Raw genomic sequence first — 7,627 nt, 5'->3', positions numbered from 1 at the left:
TGCATTGTTTGGCAAGCTTCCAACAGCGCGATGACCAATTGCGAAAGGAAGACGCGGCCGCGGTCACTGAGAGGTTCAAGAAGAGCCCCGTGACGTAGAACAAAGACACGCAGGATGAAGGAGGTGACGTCACGAGCACTAGCCGTAGGCAGGGCTGCAGTCTCCCCGGGGCCCGTAGCGAGTGAGGTGATCTACGGCGACTATTATCCAGCGGTTGCCTGATGTCGAAGATGGAAGGGGGCCATAGAGGTCAATGCCGACACGATCGAAGGGTCGCGCTAACAAGGCAATGGCTGTAATGGGCCGGCGGAGGGGCGCGGAGACGACTTCCGCCGCTGATAAGCAGTACAGGAGCGAATATAGCGGCGGACGAAGTCGTGCATCCCCCGCCAGTATTACCGCTGGCGGATACGCTCGTATGTCTTTAACAAGCCAGCATGTGCGCTTTGCGGGTCGGCATGGTGATGTGAACAAATTTTTGTGCGAAGGTGGCGAGGAATCACCAAGAGTCATTTGCGACCATCCTGGCGATAGCTTTTGCGATACAGCAGGCCACCCCGGATCATAAAATGGGAAGCTTGACAACGAAGGGCTGATCTTCTTTCTTCTCTCCTTCCCCTTCCCCAGTGCAGTGTAGTAGGCCAGATTTGAATTATTCCAGCCAACCTCTCTGCCTTTTCATTTCAATAGATCCATCTATCTATTGGCGACGAAGGGCTCGCGAGAATGAAGACGTTGAGGACGCGGTGAGGACATCTAGGAGCGAAGATATCCAAGGATCCCGACGTTGTTCAAAAAGCAGGTCGTTGGAAGTAAGGGCTGCATCGAGGGTTCCGATTTCAGTCCGAGGGTGCAGGAGAAGGCAGCGGCGAGCGCGACAAGGCGTCAGCGGCGGAATGTTTGCGTCCCGATCGATATTTCACATCAAAGTCAAAGTCTTGAAGGCGAAGAGATCAGCGGCCGAGGCGTCCAGAAGGGTCTTTCAGAGAAGCCACTCAGCAGAGGGTATGGTGGTCGGTGATGACGTTGAAGCGGCGGCCATATAAGTAGGGGCGAAACTTTGTTAAGGCCCACACGATTGCAAGACACTCCTTTTCCGTGACGGTGTAGTTAGATTCAGCTTTCGTTTGCGCTCGGCTAGCGTAAGCAACCACATACTCGGAAAAGCCTTGCTTGCGTTGAGCGAGGACCGCACCGAGGCCAATGCTACTGGCGTCAGTGTGCAAATCTGTAGGAGCGGATGGGTCGTAATGGCAGAGAATGGGCGGTGAAGTGAGTAGACGTCAGAGCGTAGTGAAAGCATCGTAACAGATTGGGGGCCAGGTAGACAAGTAGGCGGGACCATTCAGCAGCTTTGTAAGCAGTTCAATGATGGTAGTGATATAGCGAACAAAACGGTGAAAATATGAACAAAGCTCTTTAACAGAAGTCGATTTCGGGAATTCAGTGATCGCGCGTAGTTTGTTCACATCGGGCAGGACGTCATATCAGGACACTGCATGACCCAGTATTGTCAGCTTGCGGGCGCCAAAACTACATTTCTTCAGGTTAAGTTCGAGACCGGCGCCAGTGAGCCAGATCAGGATTTGGTGCAAGCGCACGAGGTGCGTCGGAAAATCGGGAGAGAAAATGACGATATCATCCAAATATCAAAGACAAACATTTCATCGGGGCTGCGTAAGATGTCTATCATTCGCTCAAACGTAGCAGGAGCATTGCAAACACCAAACGGCATCAAAGTGAACTAATATAGCACATCAGGGGTAACAAAGGCTGTCTTGGGCGAGTCAGACTCAGAGCTATGGGGACTTGCCAATAGCCAGAGCGCCGGTCCAGGGACGAAAAGAACTCAGCTCCTTGTAAACAATCGATGGCGTCGTCAATTCGGGGTAGTGGGTATACGTCTTTACGGGTAGTTTTGTTAAGACGGCGGTAGTCAACGCAAGATCTCATGGTTCCATCCTTCTTTTCTACAAGTACCTCTAGAGACGACCACGAACTAGACGAAGACTGAATTACACCATGTTGTAGCATGTCGTCGACATGCTCAGCAATAACACGACGCTCTGTGGTGAAACACGGTAAGGGCGCTAGCGAAGAGGGGCATGACTGCCGGTGTCGATGTGGGGAGCAACCTCGGTCACACGGCCCAAGGAATTCGTCTGAGCGTGAAACGAAGGACGGAACTGGTTGAGGAGAGCAAACAGTTGTTCACGGTGAGTCGGGTCGAGGTCACTTGCCACAGACGATTGAAAAAGGTCCCAACTCGGTATATCAGAAAAAGCAGTAGTCGGCGTTAGGGAGGCTGCGTGGGCACTCTGTGATAAATACCCATCAACATCAAACGGCGAGACGAGCTCGGCAACCTTAATATGACCAAGGCATTCTCCACGAAGTAGCGGGACCACAGCGGTTGAGGCATTCGCAACAACAATGTCAGCGGCACCGCAGGCAATATGGATGATAGCAAAGGGAAGAAGGAGGTGACGGCGAGAGGCGGACATGAGAGAAGGCGAAAAACAGAACAGTTCCGTCGAAAGAAAAGGGTACACACACGGGAACAATCACAGCACAGTTGGGCGGAAAGTCGATGCCGTCGGCGACAAGTTTGGCGTAAGAATAAGACGGCGAATGGTCAAGAACCGCATCACAGAGCGCAGAGAAGGCGACGTGGCCGCGGACGCAGTGAATAACAGCATTGGGGCGGGAAATGAAATCCCAGCCAAGAATTAGGTCATGCGAGCATGATGCAACACTAAAAGCTCGACGATTTATGAGACATCCGCGATAACGACACGCGCTGTGCAAACAGCAGACGGACGAACGGAATCGGCGCTGGCGGTACGGAGAGAGAGTCCAGGGTAGTGACTGTGTAGCGAGCGGCTAAATCTTTCGCTCTTGACGGAGAGAGTGGCCCCTGTATCGACGAGTGCAAGTACACGAACACTGTCAAGAAAAACTTCGAGAACGTTCGGCGGAGATAGACGAGGACTTCTGGTAGACCAAATGTGCGCAGTTCGTGCCCTAGGAACTGCGACTGCTAGTTTTCTGAGTCTTGTGTCACGCTGCGACGCTGCATTGGCGACAAGGACTGACGGCGAAGGGACGGCGAGCGGTGCAATTAAATGTGCTGGCGGCCCGATGAGTTGTCAGGCTGCCCTGGAGATGTCACCGAAGGTGGGCGCAAGGTGTCGTACTGATAACTGCGGTGAGCCATAGTCCGTGAAGGGACAGAACGCAGAGTACGACAGCCCAGGCGGCCGACGTGGCTTAAAATACCGCAGGCATAGCAGGTTGTCATTCGTGCGCCAAGGATTGTAGGAAGGCGTCGTTGATCGGAACCATGGAGCGACAGATAGTGTCGCCATAGTCGGCACGTAAGCAAAGGACTGTGGCGTTCTTAAAATGTTCTTGGTGCCTACTTGACTTCTATTCTCCTAAAGTGGGCTTTACAGAATTCAATTTATAGTTAACTTGCTCTTTCCGTGCAACCTTCCATCTATCTCTCAATTTATTTTGTATTGGCTTCGAACAATCCCTGTGCGGCAAGCTCACTTGTTTTCTTTGGCTGAATCGATCTTGCGCAGCAAATGCATCAGGTATATCATTGCCGTCAATCCCAACATGACTGGGGACCCAGCAAAACCTAATTTTACGTTTTTGAGAGTTTATTTTTTACTATGTCATAAATAATGTTTGCCTAGTAGCGGTTCTTGAGCATTTTTTGGTTTTAATGCTGTGAGCAGGCTCAAAGAATCAGTGTAGATGACGCTGTTTTTTATTTTCTCTTTGACTATTTGTTCTGCAGCAACACATACAGTGTAACACGCGGCCGTGAAAATCGAGGCACACTATGGCAGACGTGTCATTTTCTTACTTTTCTCTTGAACTACTGCAATTCCTACCTGTGTATCTGTTTTTGAGCCCTCGGTATACACTTAGTGTAGGCATCATATTGTCACGGTGTTGGCGACTGGGGCTAGGTTAACAGAGCCGGTACGGGTAGAATTACACGGTCCAAGGTTTAGGTATGTCCTGCGAGTCCGGAGCCGATTCACTTCAACGTCGTTTTTCACTCCGAGCGCCCCCTGGCATTACTCCCTCCTTTAGCGTAACGCACACAGTTACACGTGCACACAAGCGTACAAAAGCAACCTCCCCCCCCCCCTCAAAAAAAAGTTTGTAGATGTAGTTTGTCAGTCACCGTGCAAAGTACGGCTTCAATCGCAAGACATGAACTGTCTCTGGACGAGGTAGCCGGCGGCCTGTGTGCTCTGATCCATCCGGGAGCGCCTCGTAATTGACGTTACTGATGCGTCGCACGATTTTATACGGTCCGACGTAGCGGCAAATTAGCTTGTCTGAAGGCCGCGGCGTCGAACAGGAGTCCACACCCACACCTGGTCCCCGGTGTTGTAGGAAGCTTGTCTGTGGCGGAGGTTGTACCGGCGTGATTCCCTGTCCTGTTGCTGGGTGATGTGGACGCGCGCTAGTTGGCGTGCTTGCTCAGCATCTTGGGCAAACTGCTCGGTGTCGGTACAAAGTTCGGTATCTGTTTGGTAAGGGAGCATTGCGTCCAGCATCGTCCGAACCTCCCTGCCGTAAACGAGGCGAGACGGCGTGAAACGTGTAGTCTCTTGGACTGCCGTATTGTATGCGAACGTCACATATGGTACGATCGCCTCCCAACTCTTGTGCTGGGCGTCGACGTACATCGCCAGCATATCCGCGATGGTCTTAAGCCTTTCCGTCAGCCCATTGGTCTGCGGATGGTAAGCAGTAGCTTTTCGATGCGCCGTACCACTGAGATGAAAGACTTCGGCCATCATTTTTGAAGTAAAGGAGTCCCTCTATCAGTAATAATACAGGTAGGAGCACCGTGCCGTAGTATGATCTGGTGTACAAAGAAATGGGCAACTTCAGACGCTGTACCACTAGGTAACGCTTTGGTCTCGGCATAGCGAGTAAGATAGTCTGTGGCGATGATTATCCAACGGTTGCCACCAGAGGACCGAGGAAAAGGACCGAGAAGGTCCATGCCGACTTGATCAAATGGTGCTCGTGGTGGTATTATGGGCATGAGGAGGCCCGCAGGCTTTGATTGCGGAACCTTTCGACGCTGACATTGCCGACAGCTCTTGACATAGCGCTTAACAACAGTGGCAAGGTTAGGCCAGTAGAATGTCTGTCGTATCCTAGCAAGTGTGCGAGAATAGCCCAAGTGGCCAGATGTTGGTTCATCGTGGCACGCGGAAAGGATTTCCTCTCTCAGAGCTGTGGGTAACAAGAGGAGGTAGGTTCTTGACTCGGATCTAGAGTTCTGCGTATAAAGCACGCCACCTCTCAGGCAGAAAGTTAAGAGGCTCCGAGAAAAGCACTTAGGTATGGTGGCTGGCTGACCTTCTAAATAATCAATCAGTGCTCGTAAATCTGGATCGGCACGCTGCTGATGTGGCATATCTGAAGCATCAACAGCTCCGAGGAAACTGCCAGCGTCATCCGTGTCTGGTGAAGCAAGCTCGACAGGCGCGCGGGAGAGTGTGTCAGCATCTTCATGCTTATGTCCGGACTTATAAACAATAGTGAGATCGAACTCCTGTAGGCGAAGCCTCCATCGCGCCAGGCGACCGCATGGGTCGCGCAGGTTGGCCAGCCAACACAAAGAATGGTGGTCAGTGACCACTTTAAATGGCCGACCATAAAGGTAGGGGCGAAATTTCGCAGCAGCCCAAATAATGGCGAGGCATTCTTTTTCAGTAGTTGAATAGTTCGTCTCGGCGTGGGATAAAGTACGGCTGGCATAGGCGATGACTCGTTCAACACCCTCTTGACGTTGCACGAAAACCGCCCCAAGGCCAATGTTACTGGCGTCGGTGTGTATTTCTGTCTCCCCCTGCTCATCGAAATGGGCTAGAACAGGCGGCGATTGGAGACGGAGACGCAGCTCGGCAAAAGCAGCTTCTTGTTCGTGAGTCCAAACAAAAGGGGTGTCTCCGTGAGCTGAGTCAGCAGTTCGGCGAGATCAGCGAAGTTATCGATAAAACGCCGGTAGTAACTGCACGAGCCGAGAAATCGGCGAACAGCTTTCTTGTCACCTGGAATCGGAAATTCCGCAACAGCAGCAATCTTGTCAGGGTCGGGCTTCACGCCGGCGGCGCGGACGACATGGCCGAGAAATTTAAGCTCTCGGTAGCCAAAGTGGCATTTGTGTGGCTTAAGTGTCAAGTTAGCGGATCGAAGGGCTTCGAGTACTGATCGCAGGCGCTGAAGATGTTGTGCAAATGATTCTGCGAAGACCACCACGTCATCTAGGTAGACTAGACAACACTGCCATTTAAGGCCGGCGAGGACAGTGTCCATCATCCGCTGAAATGTGGCCGGCGCGGAACACAGGCCGAAAGGTAGAACTTTAAATTCGTAAAGGCCGTCGGGTGTGACGAAGGCCGTCTTCTCACGATCTCGCTCATCGACCTCAATCTGCCAGTAGCCACTTTTTATATCGATGGACGAAAAATACTTAGCACGCCGAAGGTGGTCGAGAGAGTCGTAAATCCGCGGCAAGGGGTAGACATCCTTCTTGGTTACGGCGTTCAGTTTGCGGTAATCGACGTAAAAACATAACGTGCCGTCTTTCTTTTTAACTAGAACGACCGGGGAGGACTACGGGCTATTGGAAGGCTGGATAACCTCATCTTCGAGCATTTCCTTAACTTGTGACCTAATAACTTCACGCTCGGTCGAAGAGACGCGGTAGGGGTGCTGGCGGATTGGGCGCACATTATCGAACGTCACGATCTAGTGCTTGGCGATGGGAGTTTGATTCACTTTTGACGACGATGCAAAACACTCTTTGAATTCGAGTAACAATGAAAACAGCTGGTCACGCTGGCTCACCGATAGCTGTGAGCTGACATCGAGATTGTCGAGGGATGTGGGCGGTGGCACAGTTTCTGTGGACAAGCACTCGGAGACATCAGAGATGCGTTCGGCGAAAGCTACGGAAGTGTCACGAAAAGGGTGCCGATACTCGTGCGAAAAATTTGTAACAAGTACCTTGGACTGACCACGGTGAAGATGTATGAAACTGCGGGCCACGCAGACTCCTTGTGTCAACAGTAACGATACGTTAGTTTCGGCTATTGCGTCACCATCGTTAAGGGCATTGCATTTGACATTAACGAAGGTGCTGGTTCTGGGTGGCAGAGTGACACTGTCCTCATAAACTCGAAGCACATTGAGTGGTCGCTTTGCGCCGCTGAGGGCCACTGCTTTCTCAGTAGAAAACGAGACCTTCGAATTCCGGAGGTCAATAATTGCGCCATATTCACGAAGAAAATCTACGTCCAGAATCAGGTCACGCGAACAGCTTTTCAGAACAAGGCAGCTTACCACAATTGTTTATTCTTGAATTTTAACTCTGGCCGTGCACATGCCCAGAGGAGTAATCGGATGACCACCCGCGGTGCGAACGTTTGTGCCAGCCCACGGAGTCAAAACCTTCTTGAGAACTGCGGCAAACTGGCTGCTCAAAATAGAATATTCAGCGCCAGTATATAACAGAGCTCGAACATGGCGACCATCCAGTACTACGGGTACGTCCAACGAAATCTGCTTGCGAATGTCAGGC

Source organism: Amblyomma maculatum, chromosome 10 (assembly GCF_055883805.1).
Source record: "Amblyomma maculatum isolate TAMU_Amacu chromosome 10, ASM5588380v1, whole genome shotgun sequence".
In the NCBI taxonomy this organism is placed as follows: Eukaryota; Metazoa; Arthropoda; class Arachnida; order Ixodida; family Ixodidae; genus Amblyomma; species Amblyomma maculatum.
Note: the sequence above shows the minus strand (reverse complement) of the source record.